Source organism: Carica papaya, chromosome 8, assembly GCF_054855325.1.
Source record: "Carica papaya isolate Zhongbai chromosome 8, ASM5485532v1, whole genome shotgun sequence".
In the NCBI taxonomy this organism is placed as follows: domain Eukaryota; kingdom Viridiplantae; phylum Streptophyta; class Magnoliopsida; order Brassicales; family Caricaceae; genus Carica; species Carica papaya.
The window spans coordinates 20354105-20368874 of record NC_142316.1 but is presented as its reverse complement, the minus strand read 5'-3'; the positions used below and the strand labels follow the sequence as shown (position 1 = coordinate 20368874).

Genomic DNA, 14770 nt, shown 5'->3' with positions numbered 1-14770 from the left:
AGTTCTGATAGAATCCGTTGCATTAGTGCTGGTATGATCGCACCTGTTTCATTCTGCGCTGCAAATACATACAATTTTTCTCTTTCCCTCCCCCTCCCATCAATTGTTTCCTTGTGCGTTCACATTGCACCTCTCATTCTTGTTCTAATATCGTTTAAAATGCCCCTGCTTCTTGACTCACATTTGCGTATAAACCAGCGGACCCTAGTTCCAGTCGCGCGTAACGTCGAACGACTCGTCTGAAAAAAAATTAGTGCGACACGAGGACTTCCCAAGGGGTCACCCATCCGAGTACTACTCTCGCCCAAGCACACTTAACTGCAGAGTTCTGATGGAATCCGGTGCATTAGTGCTGGTATGATCGCACCCGTTTAATTCTGCGCTGTAAATACATAAACTCCTTCTCCTTTCTTCCCCCTCCCGTCATTTGTTTCCTTATGCGTGCGCAGTGCACCTCCCGTGCTCGTTCTAATATCAATAAAACGCTAAGGTGTCGTGACTCACATTTGTGAATGAACCTGAGGACCATAATTCAAGTCGCACTTATCGTCGAAAGAATCATCTGCAAAAAAATGGGTGCAACACGAGGACTTCCAAAGAAAATGGGTGAAATATAAGGACTTCGCAGGAGGTCACCCATCCTAGTGCTACTCTCGCCCAAGAACCCTTAACTTGCGGATTTTTGATAGAATCTGTTGCATTCGTGCTGGTACGATTGCTCATGTTTCATTCTGCGCTGCAAATACATACACTTTTTCTCCCTCCATCCCCCCTCCCGTCATTTGTTTCTTTGTGCGTGCACTCTGCATCTCTCCTTTTCGTTCTAATATCGACTAATATCGATTAAAATGCCCCTGCTTCTTGACTCACATTTGCTTATAAACCAGTGGACCCTAGTTCTTGTCGCGCGTAACGTCGAACGACCCGTCTGAAAAAAAATTAATACGACAAGAGGACTTCCCAGGAGGTCACTCATCCGAGTACTACTCTCGCCCAAGCACACTTAACTGCGGAGTTCTGATGGGATCCGGTGCATTAGTGCTGGTATGATAGCAACTGTTTAATTTTGCGCTGCAAATACATAAACTCCTTCACCTTTATTCCCCCTCTCGTCATTTGTTTCCTTGTGCGTGCGCACTGCACCTCTCGTTGTCGTTCAAATATCAAGTAAAATGCCATGGCGTCGTGACTCACATTTGCGAATAAATCTGCGGACCATAATTAAAGTCGCGCGTAACGTCGAACGACACATCTGAAAAAAAAAATGGGTGCAAAACGAGAACTTCCCAGGAGGTAACGCATTATTGTACTACTTTTGCCAAAGCACACTTAACTACGGAGTTCTGATGGGATCCGGTGCATTTGTGCTGGTGTGACCGCAGCTGTTTAATTTCGTGCTGAAAATACATACACTCCTTCTTCCCTCCCCCCTCCAATCATTTGTTTCCTTGTGCCTTCACACTGCACCTCTCTTTCTCGTTCTAATATCGATTAAAATGCCCCTGATTCTTGACTCACATTTGCGTATAAACCAGCGGACCATAGTTCCAGTCGCGCGTAACGTCGAACGACCCATATGAAAAAAAATTGTTGCGATACGAGAACTTCCCAAAAGGTCACCCATCCGAGTACTACTCTCGCCCAAGCACGCTTAACTGCAGAGTTCTGAAGGGATCCAGTGCATTAGTGCTGGTATGATGCCACTTTTTTAATTTTGCACTTCAAATACATACACTCCTTCTTTTTTCTTCCTCCTCCCGTCATTTGTTTCCTCGTGCGTTCGCTCTGCACCTCCCGTACTCGTTCTAATATCAAGTAAAATGCCACGGCGCCGTGACTCACATTTGCGAATAAACCTGCGGACCATAAATCAAGTCGCGCGTAACGTCGAAAGAATCATCTGCAAAAAGATGGGTGCAACACGACGACCTCCCAAGAAAATGGGTGAAATATAAGGACTTCGCAGGAGGTCACCCATCCGAGTACTTTTCTCGCCCAAGAACCCTTAACTGCGGAGTTCTGATAGAATTCGTTGCATTAGGGCTGGTATGATCCCTCATGTTTCATTCTGCACTGCAAATACATACACTCTTTATCCTCCCATCCCCCCTCCCGTCATTTGTTTCCTTGTGCGTGCACTCTGCATCTCTCTTTCGCGTTCTAATATCAAGCAATATTCCCCGGCACCATGACTCACATTTGCAAACGAACCAGCGGTTTATAATTCCATTCGCGCGTAACGTCGAACAACCCATCCGAAAAAAAATTGGTGCAACACGAGGGCTTCCCAAGTGGTCACCCATCCGAGTACTACCCTCGCCCAAGCACACTTAACTGCGGAGTTCTGATGGGATCCGGAGCTTTAATGCTGGTATGATCGCACCTGTTTAATTTCGCGCTGCAAATACATACACTCCTTCTCATTTCTTCCCCCTCCCGTCAATTGTTTCCTTGTGCGTTCACACTTCACCTCTCATTCTCGTTCTAATATCGATTAAAATGCCCCTGCTTCTTGACTCATATTTGCGTATAAACCAGCGGACCCTAGTTCCAGACGCGCGTAACGTCGAACGACCCGTCTGAAAAAAAATTGGTGCGACACGAGAACTTCACAAGAAAATTGCTGAAATATAAGGACTTCGCAGGAGGTAACCCATGCTAGTACTTCTCTCGCCCAAGCACCCTTACCTACAGAGTTCTGATAGAATCCGTTGCATTAGTGCTGGTATGATCGCACCTGTTTCATTTCGTGCTGAAAATACATACACTCCTTCTCCTTCCCTCCCCCTCCTTCTCCTTCCCTGTTTCATCTCTCTTTCTCGTTCTAATATCAAGTAATATGCCCCGGCACCGTGACTCACCTTTGCAAATGAACCAGCAGTTTATAATTCCATTCGCGCGTAACGTCGAACAACCCATCCGAAAAAAAATAGGTGCAACACGAGGGCTTCCTAAGTGGTCACACATTCGAGTACTACTCTCGCCCAAGCACACTTAACTGCGGAGTTCTGATGGGATCCGGGGCTTTAGTGCTGGTATGATCGTACCTGTTTAATTTCGCGCTGCAAATACATACACTCCTCTCATTTCTTCCCCCTCCCGTCAATTGTTTCCTTGTGCATTCACACTGCACCTCTCATTCTCGTTCTAATATCGATTAAAATGCCCCTGCTTCTTGATTCACATTTGCGTATAAACCAGCGGACCCTAGTTCCAGTCGCGCGTAACGTCGAACAACCCGTCTGAAAAAAAATTGTTGCGACACGAGGACTTCCCAAGAGGTCACCCATCCGAGTACTACTCTCGCCCATGCACGCTTAACTACGGAGTTCTGATGGGATCCGGTGCATTAGTGGGGGTATGATCGCACCGGTTTAATTTCGCGCTGCAAATACATAAATTCCTTCCCCTTTCTTCCCCCTCCCGTCATTTGTTTCCTTGTGCGTGCGCACTGCACCTCCCGTGCTCGTTCTAATATCAAGTAAAATGCTACGGTGCCGTGATTCACATTTGCGAATAAACCTGAGGACCATATTTCAAGTCGCGCGTATCGTCGAAAGAATCATCTGCAAAAAAAATGGGTGCAACACGAGGACTTCCTAAGAAAATGGGTGAAATATAAGGACTTCGCAGGAGGTAACCCATGCTAGTACTACTCTCGCCCAAGCACCCTTACCTACGGAGTTCTGATAGAATCCGTTGCATTAGTGCTGGTATGATCGCACCTGTTTCATTTCGCGCTGCAAATACATACACTCCTTCTCCTTTCTTCCCCCTCCCGTCATTTGTTTCCTTGTGCGTGCGCACTGCACCTCTCGTTCTCGTTCAAATATCGATTAAAATGCCCTTGCTTCTTGACTAACAATTGCGTAGAAACCAGCGGACCCCAGTTCCAGTCAAGCGTAACGTCGAACGACCCGTCTGAAAAAAAATTGGTGCGACACGAGGACTTCCCAGGAGGTCACCCATTCGAGAACTACTCTCGTCCAAGCACACTTAACTGCGGAGTTCTGATGGGATCCGGTGCATTAGTGATGGTATGATCGCACCCGTTTAATTCCGCACTGCACCTACCGTGTTCGTTCTAATATCAAGTAAAATTCTACGGTGCTGTGACTCATATTTGCGAATAAATCTGAGGACCATAATTAAAGTCCCGCGTATCGTCGAAAGAATCATCTGCAAAAAAATTGGTGAAATATAAGGACTTCGCAGGAGGTCACCCATCCTAATGCTACTCTCGCCCAAGCACCCTTAACTAGCGGAGTTCTGATAGAATCCGTTGTATTGGTGCTGGTATGATTGCTCATGTTTCATTCTGCGCTGCAAATACAAACACTTTTTCTCCCTCCATCCCCCCTCCCGTCATTTTTTTCCTTGTGCGTGCACTCTGCATCTCTCCTTCTCGTTCTAATATCGATTAAAATGCCCCTGCTTCTTGACTCACATTTGCGTAAAAACCAGTGGACCCTAGTTCCAGTCGCGCGTAACGTCGAACGACCCGTCTGAAAAAAAAATTAGTGCGACACGAGAACTTCCCAGGAGGTCACTTATCCAAGTACTACTCTCACCCAAGCACACTTAACTGCGGAGTTCTGATGGGATCCGGTGCATTAGTGCTAGTATGATCGCACCTGTTTAATGTTGCGCTGCAAATACATAAATTCCTTCTCCTTTCTTCCCCCTCCCGTCATTTGTTTTCTTGTGCGTGCGCACTGCACCTCCCGTGCTCGTTCTAATATCAAGTAAAATACTACGGTGCCGTGACTCACATTGGCGAATAAACCTGAGGACCATAATTCAAGTCGCGTGTAACGTCGAAAGAATCATCTGCAAAAAAATGGGTACAACACGAGGACTTCCTAAGAAAATAGGTGAAATATAAGGACTTCGCATGAGGTCACCCATCCTAGTGCTACTCTCGCCCAAGCACCCATAACTTGCGGAGTTCTGATAGAATCCGTTTCATTGGTGCTGGTATGATCGCTCATGTTTCATTCTGCACTGCAAATACATACACTCTTTCTCCCTCCATCCCCTCTCCCGTCATTTGTTTCCTTGTGCGTGCACTCTGCATCTCTCCTTCTTGTTCTAATATCAAGTAAAATTCCCTGGCATCGTGACTCACCTTTGCGAATGAACCAGCGGTTTATAATTGCATTCACGCGTAACGTCGAACGATCCATCCGAAAAAAAATGGGTGCAACACGAGGACTTCCCAGGCGGTCACCAATCCGAGTACTACTCTCGCCCAAGCACACTTAACTGCTAAGTTCTGATGGGATACGGTGCATTAGTGCTGGTATGATGGCACCTATTTAATTTCGCGCTGCAAATACGTACACTCCTTCTCCTTTTTTCCCCTTCCCGTCATTTGTTTCCTTGTGTGTGTGCACTGCACCTCTCGTTCTTGTATAAATATCAAGTAAAATGCCACGGCGCAGTGACTCACATTTTCGAATAAATCTGCGGACTATAATTAAAGTCGCGCGTAACGTCGAGTGGCACATCTGAAAAAAAAAATGGGTGCAACACGAGAACTTCCCAGGAGGTAACCCATCCTTGTACTACTTTCGCCAAAGCACACTTAACTGCGGAGTTCTGAACGGATCCGGTATATTTGTGCTGGTGTGATAGCACCTGTCTAATTTCGTGCTGAAAATACATACACTCCTTCTCCTTCCCTCCCCCCTCCCATCATTTGTTTCCTTGTGCGTTCAAACTGCACCTCTTTTTCTCGTTCTAATATCGATTAATATGCCCCTGCTTCTTGACTCACATTTGCGTATAAACAAGTGGACCATAGTTCCAGTTGCGCGTAAAGTCGAACGATCCGTCTGAAAAAAAATTTTTGCGACACGAGAACTTCCCAAGAGGTCACCCATCCCTCTCACCCAAGCACACTTAACTGCAGAGTTATGATGGAATCCGTTGCATTAGTGCTGGTATGATCGCAACCGTTTAATTTCGCGCTGCAAATACATAAACTCCTTCTCCTTTCTTCCCCCTCCCGTCATTTGTTTCCTTGTGCGTGCGCACTGTACCTCCCGTGCTCATTTTAATATCAAGTAAAATGTTACGACGCCGTGACTCACATTTGCGAATAAACCTGAGGACCAAAATTCAAGTCGCGCGTAACGTCGAAAGAATCATCTGCAAAAAAATGGGTGCAACACGAGAACTTCCCAAGTGGTCACCCATCCGAGTACTACTCTCGCCCAAGCACACTTAACTGCGGAGTTATGATTGGATCGGTTGCATTTGTGCTGGTGTGACGGCACCTGTTTAATTTTGTGCTGAAAATACATACACTCCTTCTTCCCTCCCCCCCTCCTATCATTTGTTTCCTTGTGCATTCACACTGCACCTCTCCTTTTCGTTCTAATATCGATTAAAATGCCACAGATTCTTTACTCACATTTGCGTATAAACCAGCGGATTATAGTTCCAGTCGCGCGTAACATCGAACGACCCGTCTGAAAAAAAATTGGTGCGACACGAGGACTTCCCAAGAGGTCACCCATCCGAGTACTACTCTCGCCCAAACACACTTAACTGCGGAGTTCTGATGGGATCCGGTGCATTAGTGCTGGTATGACCGCACCCGTTTAATTCCGCGCTGCAAATACATAAACTCCTTCTCCTTTCTTCCCCCTCCCGTCATTTGTTTCCTTGTGCGAGCGCACTGCACCTCTCGTTCTCGTTCAAATATAAAGTAAAATACCACGGCGCCGTGACTCACATTTGCGAATAAATCTGCGGACCATAATTAAAGTCGCGCGTAACGTTGAACGGCACATCTGAAAAAAAGAAAATGGGTGCAACACGAGAACTTCCCAGGAGGTAACCCATCATTGTACTACTTTCGCCAAAGCACACTTAACTGCGGAGTTCTGATGGGATCCGGTGCATTTGTGCTGGTGTGACCGCACCTGTTTAATTTCGTGCTGAAAATACATACACTCCTTCTTCCCTCCCCCCCTCCCATCATTTGTTTCCTTGTGCGTTCACACTGCACCTCTCCTTCTCGTTCTAATATCAATTAAAATGCCCCTGATTCTTGACTCACATTTGCGTATAAACCAGCGGACCATAGTTCCAGTCGCACGTAACGTTGAACGACCCGTCTGAAAAAAAATTGGTGCGACACGAGGACTTCCCAGGTGGTCACCAATCCGAGTACTACTCTCGCCCAAGCACACTTAACTGCAGAGTTCTGATGGGATCCAGTGCATTAGTGCTGGTATGATGCCACTTGTTTAATTTTGCGCTTCAAATACCTACACTCCTTTTCTTTTCTTCCTCATCCTGTCATTTGTTTCCTTGTGCGTGCGCACTGCACCTTCCGTACTCGTTCTAATATCAAGTAAAATGCCACGGCGCCGTGACTCACATTTGTGAATAAACCTGCGGACCATAAATCAATTCGCGCATAACGTCGAAAGAATCATCTGCAAAAAGACGGGCGCAACACGAGGACCTCCCAAGAAATTGGGTGAAATATAAGGACTTCGCAGGAGGTCACCCATCCGAGTATTTTTTCACCCAAGCACCCTTAACTGCGGAGTTCTGATAGAATCCGTTGCATTAGTACTGGTATGATCCCTCATGTTTCATTCTGCACTGCAAATACATACACTTTTTCTCCTTCCATCCCCCCTCCCGTCATTTGTTTCCTTGTGCGTGCACTCTGCATCTCTCTTTCTCGTTCTAATATCAAGTAATATGCCCCAGCACCGTGACTCACCTTTGCAAATGAACCAAAGGTTTATAATTCCATTCGCGCGTAACGTCGAACAACCCATTCGAAAAAAAAATAGGTGCAACACGAGGGCTTCTCAAGTGGTCACCCATCCGAGTACTACTCTCGCCCAAGCACACTTAACTGCGGAGTTCTGATGGGATCCGGAGCTTTAGTGCTGGTGTGATTGCACCTGTTTAATTTCGCGCTGCAAATACATACACTCCTTCTCCTTTCTTCCCCCTCCCGTCATTTGTTTCCTTGTGCGTTCACACTTCACCTCTCATTCTCGTTCTAATATCGATTAAAATGCCCCTGCTTCTTGACTCACATTTGCGTATAAACCACCGGACCCTAGTTCCAGACGCGCGTAACGTCGAACGACCCGTCTGAAAAAAAATTGGTGCGACATGAGGACTTCCCAGGAGGTCACCCATCCGAGTACTAATCTCGCCCAAGCACACTTCACAGCAGAGTTCTGATGGGATCCGGTACATTAGTGCTGGAATGATTGCACCTGTTTAATTTTGCGCTGCAAATACATAAACTCATTCCCCTTTCGTCCCCCTCCCGTCATTTGTTTCCTTGTGCGTCCGCACTGTAGCTCCCGATCTCGTTCTAATATCAAGTAAAATTCTACAGCGCCGTGACTCACATTTGCGAATAAACATGAGGACTATAATTCAAGTCGCGCGTAACGACGAAAGAATCATTTGCAAAAAAATGGGTGCAACACGAGGACTTCACAAAAAAATGGGTGAAATATAAGGACTTCGCAGGAGGTAACCCATGCTAGTACTACTCTCGCCCAAGCACCCTTAACTACGGAGTTCTGATAGAATCCGATGCATTAGTGCTGGTATGATAGCACCTGTTTCATTTCGTGCTGAAAATACATACACTCCTTCTCCTTCCCTCCCCCTCCCATCAATTGTTTCCTTGTGCGTTCACACTGCACCTCTCCTTCTCGTTCTAATATGGATTAAAATGTCCCTGCTTCTTGACTCACATTTGCGTATAAACCAGCGGACCATAGTTCCAGTCGCGCGTAACGTCGAACGACCTGTCTGAAAAAAAATTGGTGCGACACAAGGACTTCCCAGGAGGTCACCCATCCGAGTACTACTCTCGCCCAAGCACACTTAACTGCAGAGTTCTGATGGGATCGAGTGCATTAGTGCTGGTATGATCGCACCCCTTCAATTCCGCGCTGCAAATACATAAACTCCTTCTCCTTTCTTCCCCCTCCCGTCATTTCTTTCCTTGTGCGTGCGCACTGCACCTCCCGTGCTCGTTCTAATATCAAGTAAAATACTACGGTGCCGTCACTCACATTTGCGAATAAACCTGAGGACCATAATTCAAGTCGCGCGTATCGTCGAAAGAATCATCTGCAAAAAAATGGGTGCAACACGAGAACTTCCTAAGAAAATGGGTGAAATATAAGGACTTCACAAGAGGTCACCCATCCTAGTGCTACTCTCGCCCAAGTATCCTTAACTTGCGGAGTTCTGATAGAATCCGTTGCATGGTGCTGGTATGATTGCTCATGTTTCATTCTGCGCTTCAAATACATACACTTTTTCTCCCTCCATCCCCCCTCCCGTTATTTGTTTCCTTGTGCGTGCACTCTGCATCTCTCCTTCTCGTTTTAATATCGATTAAAATGACCCTGCTTCTTGACTCACATTTGCGTATAAATCAGTGGACCCTAGTTCCAGTCGCACATAATGTCGAACGACCCGTCTGAAAAAAAAAATTAGTTCGACACGAGGACTTCCCAGGAGGTCACCCATCCGAGTACTACTCCCGCGCAAGCACACTTAACTGCAGATTTCTGATGGGATCCGGTGCATTAGTGATGGTATGATCGCACCTGTTTAATTTTGCGCTGCAAATACATAAACTCCTTATCCTTTCTTCCCCCTCCCGTCATTTGTTTCCTTGTGCGTTCACACTTCACCTCTCATTCTCGTTCTAATATCAATTAAAATGCCCCTGCTTCTTGACTCACATTTGCGTATAAACCAGCGGACCCTAGTTCCAGACGCGCGTAACGTCGAACGACCCGTCTGAAAAAAAATTGGTGTGACACGAGGACTTCCCAGGTGGTCACCCATTCGAGTACTAATCTCGCCCAAGCACACTCCACTGCGGAGTTCTGATGGGATCTGGTGCATTAGTGCTAGTATGATCGCACCTGTTTAATTTTGCGAATAAACCTGCGGACCATAAATCAAGTCGCGCGTAACGTCGTAAGAATCATCTGTAAAAAGATGGGTGCAACACGAGGACCTCCCAAGAAAATGGGTGAAATATAAGGACATCGCAGGAGGTCACCCATCCGAGTACTTTTCTCGCCCAAGCACCCTTAACTGCGGAGTTCTGATAGAATCCGTTGCATTAGTGCTGGTATGATCCCTCATGTTTCATTATGCACTACAAATACATACACTCTTTCTCCTCCCATCCCCCCTCCCGTCATTTGTTTCCTTGTGCGTGCACTCTGCATCTCTCTTTCTCGTTCTAATATCAAGTACTATGACCCGGCACCGTGACTCACCTTTGCAAATGAACAAGCAGTTTATAATTCCATTCGCGCGTAACGTCAAACAACCCATCCGAAAAAAAATAGGTGCAACACAAGGCCTTTCCAAGTGGTCACCCATCCGAGTACTACCCTCGCCCAAGCACACTTAACTGCGGAGTTCTGATGGGATCTGGAGTTTTGGTGCTAGTATATTCGCACCTGTTTAATTTCGCGCTGCAAATACATACACTCCTTCTCCTTTCTTCCCCCTCCGGTCATTTGTTTCCTTGTGCGTTCACACTTTACCTCTCATTCTCGTTCTAATATCGATTAAAATGCCCCTGATTCTTGGCTCAACTTTGCGTATAAACCAGCGGACCCTATTTCCAGACGCGCGTAACGTCGAACGACCCGTCTGAAAAAAAAATTGGTGCGACACGAGGACTTCCCAGGAGGTCATCCATCCGAGTACTAATCTCACCCAAGCACACTAAACTGCAGAGTTCTGATGGGATCCGGGGCTTTAGTGCTGGTATGATCGCACCTGTTTAGTTTCGCGCTACAAATACATACACTCCTTCACCTTTCTTCCCCCTCCCGTCATTTGTTTCCTTGTGCGTTCACACTTCACCTCTCATTCTCGTTCTAATATCGATTAAAATGCCCCTGCTTCTTGACTCACATTTGCGTATAAACCAGCGGACCCTAGTTCCAGTCGCGCGTAACTTCGAACGACCCGTCTGAAAAAAAATTGGTGCGACATGAGGACTTCCCAGGAGGTGACACATCCGAGTACTACTCTCGCCCAAGCACACTTAACTGCGGAGTTCTGATGGGATCGGGTGCATTAGTGCTGGTATGATCGCACCCGTTTAATTTCGCGCTGCAAATACATAAACTCCTTCTCCTTTCTTCCCCCTCCCGTCATTTGTTTCCTTGTGCGTGCGCACTGCACCTCCCGTGCTCGTTCTAATATCAAGTAAAAAGCTACGGTGCCGTGACTCACATTTGCGAATAAACCTGAGGACCATAATTCAAGTCGCGCGTAACGTCGAAAGAATCATCTGCAAAAAAATTGGTGCAACAGGAGGACTTTCTAAGAAAATAGGTGAAATATAAGGACTTCGCATGAGGTCACCCATCCTAGTGCTACTCTCGCCCAAGCACCCTTAACTTGTAGAGTTCTGATAGAATCCGTTGCATTGGTGCTGGTTTGATCGCTCATGTTTCATTCTGCGCTTGAAATACATACACTCTTTCTCCCTCCATCCCCTCTCCTGTCATTTGTTTCCTTGTGCGTGCACTCTGCATCTCTCCTTCTCGTTCTAATATCAAGTAAAATGCCCTAGCATCGTGACTCACCTTTGCGAATGAACAAGAGGTTTATAATTGCATTCGCGCGTAACGTCGAGTGACCCATCTGAAAAAAAATGGGTGCAACACGAGGACTTCCCAAGAGGTCACCATAAATCAAGTCGCGCGTAACGTCGAAAGAATCATCTGCAAAAAGATGGGTGCAACACGAGGACCTCCCAAGAAAATGGGTGAAATATAAGGACTTCGCAGGACGTCACCCATCCGAGTACTTTTCTCGCCCAAGCACCCTTAACTGCGGAGTTCTGATAGAATCCTTTACATTAGTACTGGTATGATCCCTCGTGTTTCATTCTGCACTGCAAATACATACACTATTTCTCCTCCCATCCCCCCTCCCGTCATTTGTTTCCTTGTGCTTGCGCACTACACCTCCCGTTCTCGTTCTAATATCAAGTAAAATGCTACAGCGTCGTGACTCACATTTGCGAATAAACCTGAGGACCATAATTCAAGTCGCGCGTAACGTCGAAAGAATCATCTGCAAAAAAATGGGTGCAACACGAGGACTTCGCAAGAAAATGGGTGAAATATAAGGACTTCGTAGGAGGTAACCCACGCTAGTACTACTCACGCCCAAGCACACTTAATTGCGGAGTTCTGATGGGATCCAAGGCATTAATGCTGGTATGATCGCACTCGTTTAATTCAACGCTGCAAATATATAAACTCCTTCTCCTTTCTTCCCCCTCTCGTCATTTGTTTCCTTGTGCGTTCACACTTCACCTCTCATTCTCGTTCTAATATCGATTAAAATGCCCCTGCTTCTTGACTCACATTTGCCTATAAACCAGCGGACCCTAGTTCCAGTCGCGCGTAACGTCGAACGACCCGTCTGAAAAAAAATTGGTGCGACACGAGGACTTCCCAGGAGGTCACCCATCCGAGTACTACTCTCGCCCAAGCACAATTAACTGCGGAGTTCTGATGGGATCCAGTGCATTAGTGCTGGTATTATCGCACCCGTATAATTTAGCGCTGCAAATACATAAACTCCTTCTCCTTTCTTCCCCCTCCCGTCATTTGTTTCCTTGTGCGTGCGCACTGCACCTCCCGTGCTCATTCTAATATCAAGTAAAATGCTACGGTGCCGTGACTCACATTTGCGAATAAACCTGAGTACCATAATTCAAGTCGCGCGTATCGTCGAAAGAATCATCTGCAAAAAAATGGGTGCAACACGAGAACTTCCTAAGAAAATGGGTGAAATTTAAGGACTTCGCAGGAGGTCACCCATCCTAGTGCTACTCTCGCCCAAGCACCCTTAACTTGTGGAGTTCTGATAGAATCCGTTGCATTGGTGCTGGTATGATTGCTCATGTTTCATTCTGCGCTTCAAATACATACACTTTTTCTCCTTTCATCCCCCTTCCCGTCATTTGTTTCCTTGTGCGTGCACTTTGCATCTCTCCTTCACGTTCTAATATCGATTAAAATGCCCCTGCTTCTTGACTCATATTTGCGTATAAACCAGCGGACCCTAGTTCCAGTCGCGCGTAACGTCGAACGACCCGTCTGAAAAAAAAAATTAGTGCAACACGAGAATTTCCCAGGAGGTCACTCATCCGAGTACTACTCCCGCCCAAGCACACTTAACTGAAGAGTTCTGATGAGATCCGGTGCATTAGTGATGGTATGATCGCACCTGTTTAATTTCACGTTACAAATACATAAACTCCTTCTCCTTTCTTCCCCCTCAAGTCATTTGTTTCCTTGTGCGTGCGCACTGCACCTCTCGTTCTCGTTCAAGTATCAAGTAAAATGCCACGGCGCCGTGACTCACATTTGCGAATAAATCTGCGGACCATAATCAAAGTCGCGCGTAACGTTGAACGGAACTTCTGAAGAAAAGAAAATGGGTGCAACACGAGAACTTCACAAGAAAATGGGTGAAATATAAGGACTTCGCAGGAGGTAACCCATGCTAGTACTACTCTCGCCCAAGCACCCTTACCTACGGAGTTCTGATAGAATCTGTTGCATTAGTGCTGGTGTGATCGCACCTATTTCATTTCGTGCTGAAAATACATACACTCCTTCTCCTTCCCTCCCCCTCCCATCAATTGTTTCCTTGTGCGTTCACACTGCACCTCTCCTTCTCGTTCTAATATTGATTAAAATGCCCCTGCTTCTTGAATCACATTTGCCTATAAACCAGCGGACCCTAGTTCCAGTCGCGCGTAACGTCGAACGACCCGTCTGAAAAAAAATTGGTGCGACACGAGGACTTCCCAGGAGGTCACCCATCCGAGTACTAATCTCACCCAAGCACACTTAACTGCAGAGTTATGATGGGATCCGGGGCTTTAGTGCTGGTACGATCGCACCTGTTTAGTTTTGCGCTACAAATACATACACTCCTTCTACTTTGTTCCCCCTCCCGTCATTTGTTTCCTTGTGCGTTCACACTTCACCTCTCATTCTCGTTCTAATATCGATGAAAATGCCCCTGCTTCTTGACTCACATTTGCGTATAAACCAGCGGACCCTAGTTCCAGTCGCACGTAACTTCGAACGACCCGTCTGAAAAAAAATTGGTGCGACACGAGGACTTCCCAGGAGGTCACCCACCCGAGTACTACTCTCGCCCAAGCACACTTAACTGCAGAGTTCTGATGGGATCCGGTGCATTAGTGCTGGTATGATCGCACCCTTTTAATTCCACGCTGCAAATACATAAACTCCTTCTCTTTTCTTCCGCCTCCCGTGCTCGTTCTAATATCAAGTAAAATGCTACGGTGCCGTGACTCACATTTGCGAATAAACCTGAGAACCATAATTCAAGTTGCACGTAACGTCGAAAGAATCATCTGCAAAAAGATGGGTGCAACACGAGGACCTCCCAAGAAAATGGGTGAAATATAAGGACTTCGCAGGACGTCACCCATCCGAGTACTTTTCTCACCCAAGCACCCTTAACTGCGGAGTTCTGATAGAATCCTTTACATTAGTGCTGGTATGATCCCTCGTGTTTCATTCTGCACTGCAAATACATACACTTTTTCTCCCTCCATCCCCCTCCCGTCATTTGTTTCCTTGTGCGTGCACTCTGCATCTCTCCTTCTCGTTCTACTATCGATTAAAATGCCCCTGCTTCTTGACTCACATTTGCGTATAAACCAGTG

The 14770-nt window shown here is 46.4% G+C and overlaps 5 non-coding genes and 21 pseudogenes across 5 annotated transcripts; all 26 read right to left on the bottom strand.

The window, feature by feature from the left end:
* Window positions 1-250: 250 nt before the first annotated feature.
* Window positions 251-369, bottom strand: LOC148251143 (5S ribosomal RNA). The gene has a single exon (XR_015815600.1). It is a non-coding gene; the product is annotated as a 5S ribosomal RNA (ribosomal RNA).
* A 570-nt stretch (window positions 370-939) lies between these two features.
* LOC148251142 (5S ribosomal RNA) lies at window positions 940-1058 on the bottom strand (annotated as a pseudogene).
* Window positions 1059-1587: 529 nt separating this feature from the next.
* On the bottom strand, window positions 1588-1705 carry LOC148251141 (5S ribosomal RNA; annotated as a pseudogene).
* A 561-nt stretch (window positions 1706-2266) lies between these two features.
* On the bottom strand, window positions 2267-2385 carry LOC148251140 (5S ribosomal RNA). The gene has a single exon (XR_015815871.1). It is a non-coding gene; the product is annotated as a 5S ribosomal RNA (ribosomal RNA).
* Window positions 2386-2930: 545 nt separating this feature from the next.
* LOC148251139 (5S ribosomal RNA) lies at window positions 2931-3049 on the bottom strand (annotated as a pseudogene).
* Window positions 3050-3253: 204 nt separating this feature from the next.
* On the bottom strand, window positions 3254-3372 carry LOC148251138 (5S ribosomal RNA; annotated as a pseudogene).
* Window positions 3373-3932: 560 nt separating this feature from the next.
* On the bottom strand, window positions 3933-4051 carry LOC148251137 (5S ribosomal RNA; annotated as a pseudogene).
* A 466-nt stretch (window positions 4052-4517) lies between these two features.
* Window positions 4518-4636, bottom strand: LOC148251136 (5S ribosomal RNA; annotated as a pseudogene).
* A 561-nt stretch (window positions 4637-5197) lies between these two features.
* Window positions 5198-5316, bottom strand: LOC148251135 (5S ribosomal RNA; annotated as a pseudogene).
* Window positions 5317-5523: 207 nt separating this feature from the next.
* LOC148251134 (5S ribosomal RNA) lies at window positions 5524-5642 on the bottom strand (annotated as a pseudogene).
* Window positions 5643-6164: 522 nt separating this feature from the next.
* On the bottom strand, window positions 6165-6283 carry LOC148251133 (5S ribosomal RNA; annotated as a pseudogene).
* Window positions 6284-6487: 204 nt separating this feature from the next.
* On the bottom strand, window positions 6488-6606 carry LOC148251132 (5S ribosomal RNA). The gene has a single exon (XR_015814574.1). It is a non-coding gene; the product is annotated as a 5S ribosomal RNA (ribosomal RNA).
* Window positions 6607-6815: 209 nt separating this feature from the next.
* LOC148251131 (5S ribosomal RNA) lies at window positions 6816-6934 on the bottom strand (annotated as a pseudogene).
* Window positions 6935-7138: 204 nt separating this feature from the next.
* LOC148251130 (5S ribosomal RNA) lies at window positions 7139-7257 on the bottom strand (annotated as a pseudogene).
* Window positions 7258-7817: 560 nt separating this feature from the next.
* Window positions 7818-7936, bottom strand: LOC148251129 (5S ribosomal RNA). The gene has a single exon (XR_015814538.1). It is a non-coding gene; the product is annotated as a 5S ribosomal RNA (ribosomal RNA).
* A 205-nt stretch (window positions 7937-8141) lies between these two features.
* On the bottom strand, window positions 8142-8260 carry LOC148251128 (5S ribosomal RNA; annotated as a pseudogene).
* A 559-nt stretch (window positions 8261-8819) lies between these two features.
* Window positions 8820-8938, bottom strand: LOC148251127 (5S ribosomal RNA; annotated as a pseudogene).
* A 562-nt stretch (window positions 8939-9500) lies between these two features.
* Window positions 9501-9619, bottom strand: LOC148251126 (5S ribosomal RNA; annotated as a pseudogene).
* Window positions 9620-9824: 205 nt separating this feature from the next.
* Window positions 9825-9943, bottom strand: LOC148251125 (5S ribosomal RNA; annotated as a pseudogene).
* A 430-nt stretch (window positions 9944-10373) lies between these two features.
* Window positions 10374-10492, bottom strand: LOC148251124 (5S ribosomal RNA; annotated as a pseudogene).
* A 206-nt stretch (window positions 10493-10698) lies between these two features.
* On the bottom strand, window positions 10699-10817 carry LOC148251123 (5S ribosomal RNA; annotated as a pseudogene).
* Window positions 10818-11022: 205 nt separating this feature from the next.
* On the bottom strand, window positions 11023-11141 carry LOC148251122 (5S ribosomal RNA; annotated as a pseudogene).
* Window positions 11142-12491: 1350 nt separating this feature from the next.
* LOC148251121 (5S ribosomal RNA) lies at window positions 12492-12610 on the bottom strand (annotated as a pseudogene).
* Window positions 12611-13173: 563 nt separating this feature from the next.
* Window positions 13174-13292, bottom strand: LOC148251120 (5S ribosomal RNA; annotated as a pseudogene).
* A 563-nt stretch (window positions 13293-13855) lies between these two features.
* Window positions 13856-13974, bottom strand: LOC148251119 (5S ribosomal RNA; annotated as a pseudogene).
* Window positions 13975-14179: 205 nt separating this feature from the next.
* LOC148251118 (5S ribosomal RNA) lies at window positions 14180-14298 on the bottom strand. Its single transcript, XR_015815969.1, has one exon. It is a non-coding gene; the product is annotated as a 5S ribosomal RNA (ribosomal RNA).
* Window positions 14299-14770: the final 472 nt, after the last annotated feature.